Raw genomic sequence first — 2,915 nt, 5'->3', positions numbered from 1 at the left:
TGCAACATCAAGTTGCACAATGGCCGAATGAAGATTGTTAAGTGCTAGCATTCCATGTGCCCTGATTGAGATTTCATCTTGGTTTGGACCTAGTCCATCAACACCAGAACCTGCTATTCTTGCTGCCATGTCAGGTAATGCTGTAGCAATGCTCTGTCACTACTGCCTCTTCCTAGCTTGAAGTGTTCCTTCAATTTTTGGATCAAAGTATACTTCAGTTTAGTGAGGAGGACTGTTCATGTACTACCTGCAAAAACCTGAAAACAAACAGAAAATGGATCAAGTATCACTTCACAAAGAAACTAACTTTATAAGTTTTCCCCGGCAACGGCGCCAAAAACTTGTTGTGCAATTGTGTACCCCTTTATCAATCACACATTACGCAAGTGCACATGTCAACAAGTAATAAAGTGGATGTGTGAGTCCAGATATCGTTACTACGAAGAAAACTATAAAGTTGGGATCAATTTGAAGCAATCAAGGTAACAAAGATAATTTGGAAGAGGTTAATGACTAATTAAACAATAAAACTAATAATTAACTAAAAGAATGCAGTAATAAAATAGGTTTTTCAAGTATTAAAGATAGATTGGGATCAATTTCCCTAATATTGCAATTTCACCAGAATGCAGTAACAATGCTATAGCAATTATCCATTCAGTAACCAGAACACTAGTGCATGCAAGGGCTCTCACCAACTCTACATGTATACTAAGTCCCACATCTCTATGGCCAACATAGTTATGAATCATTAAGTGCAAGTACCATTTGATTTTGTGGTGTGAATGATCTCTCTACCCACAATTAACTAATTAATTTAGTTAAACCACAATGCTTAATAACTTTCTGAGTTCACCTATATCTCTATAGCCTAAACCCTAATTATCTTGTAGCTCTCTCTCGATAAGTCAATAAGAATAAAAATAAGCACTTTATTAAGCAACTGAAAGGAAAATCATGTAACAAAGTTAAAGCAATACTGACTACATTACAATAAGGGCACTCTATCACCCAATCATAACAATTTAGCTCATACTTGGGTGGGAAGAAACAACAAAGAAAGAATAAGATTCCATTAAACTAAAGTAAAGAAAACAGGGACGTTGTTGTAGCACTGCTCTCGCAGCTACCGTAGGCTCCACTACCATCATCCTTGCTTCAGCCGCCGGAATAGTGCAGGGATTCACCGGATTTGATGATCTCTCTACCAAACCCTAGCCTCACCCTTTGATTCCTTGGATTTCTCTCAACGAACCCTCAAATTCTCTCTATGTGTTTCCCCCACTTTCTCTCTCTAGGATTTGATTGAATGTCTAAAGCATGTGTAGCGTTCCTAGCCTTTTTTCTATGTGTAGGGTTCGTTTCTTTATATACTTGATATTCTGGGCCTCAATCATCTCTTCCAGTCCATGCAAATCATCACTCAAAGCTGCCTTGTGATTGACTGAGATTGGCACTCTGTTTTGCTGTCAAGCTGACAGCATGTGCTATGGAATATCTCACATGATTCTTTCCATATTTACAAATCAGTTTTGAATCCGATCTGTAATCATTGATTTGATGAAGATAATCTTGTGATTTCTTGATGAAGTTGAGCACGTCTTCAAATCAGATCTTTTCGTACACGTTCAGAAGCTTCATCAACCAAATTGGGCTTGGATCCATGGTTTGCTGGTGCTAATGTCAACAGTATGTACTGCTGACCTCATCTCCATTGCTACAGCACTGCTTCCTGATGCTAAAGCATCGACCTGCAGTAAAATAACAAGTGCATTTAAATGTTTCTAAAACCCCAATTTATGCCCAAATTCTCATAATTAACATAATTCTCCATTAAATCATGAAATCATAGAATTCATGCATTAATCATATAAAATCAAGAGAATTATATGTAATCATAGCACCAAAACATCACAATTAAGCCCAAAAATAACTCTCTTTTGGAGAGTTATCAGATTCCGCAATATTTTTTCGTTAATTACCCCAGATTCTTTCATTTCCATATAAAGATCATTTCCCTCACGAGTCCGCTCACCAACCCCACCAAATACAGATACACCTCCATGAGCTTTGGCAATGTTATTGATCAATTCCATAATGAGTACTGTCTTACCCACCCCAGCTCCACCGAAAAGTCCTATTTTTCCTCCACGACGATAAGGAGCTAAAAGATCTACTACTGTAATTCCTGTTTCAAAAATGGATAATTTTGTATCTAACTGTATAAAGGCGGGCACAGATCTATGAATAGGAGATTCTGTGCGAGTATCTACAAGACCTAAATTATCAATAGACTCTCCAAGTACATTGAAAATACGTCCAAGAGTTGTTCCACCGACCGGAACACTTAGAGGAGCCCATGTCAATCACTTCCATTCCTCTCATTAGACCATCTGTAGCACTCATAGCTACAGCTCTCACTCGATTAATTCCTCTCATTATATTTGATAACATGTTCTATTTTTATTCTGAGAATGAGAATTGCATTTGATAACACAACAAATAATATAATAAAAAATAATTCCTATTAAGCATAAATTTTTTTGGAATCATCACTTTCCTTTCCATATGGTGTAGTGGTGGCAGCGGCGACGGTGGTGGTGACAGCAGTGGTTGTGGCGATGGTGGTGTAATGGTGGCGGCATAGTGGTGGTGGTAGTGGTGGCGATGGTGGCAATGGCTGCGAATATAGTGGCGGTGGTGGTGGTGGTGATGGCATGGTGGTGGTGGTGATGGCAGTGGTTGTGGCGATGGTAGAGTGGTGGTTGGTGACAGTGGTGAAAGTGGTGACATCGTGATGGTGGCGATGACGATGGCGGTGGTTGTGGTATGGTGGTGGTGGTGACAGCAGTGACTGCGTTGATGAATGTGGTGGTTGTGAAGGTGGTGGTGGTGACGGTGATGGTAGTAGTGTG

At 39.5% G+C, this 2,915-nt stretch overlaps 1 pseudogene; it reads right to left on the bottom strand.

Moving 5' to 3' along the window:
- Window positions 1–236: 236 nt before the first annotated feature.
- On the bottom strand, window positions 237–2,454 carry LOC133292352 (ATP synthase subunit beta, chloroplastic-like; annotated as a pseudogene).
- Between the last annotated feature and the right edge of the window lie 461 nt (window positions 2,455–2,915).

Source organism: Gastrolobium bilobum, unplaced genomic scaffold (genome assembly GCF_033153095.1).
Source record: "Gastrolobium bilobum isolate Gb01-03AN ecotype WA unplaced genomic scaffold, APGP_CSIRO_Gbil_v1 utg2134, whole genome shotgun sequence".
NCBI classification, from domain to species: domain Eukaryota; kingdom Viridiplantae; phylum Streptophyta; class Magnoliopsida; order Fabales; family Fabaceae; genus Gastrolobium; species Gastrolobium bilobum.
Note: the sequence above shows the minus strand (reverse complement) of the source record. Positions and strands in the feature narration are given on the sequence as shown.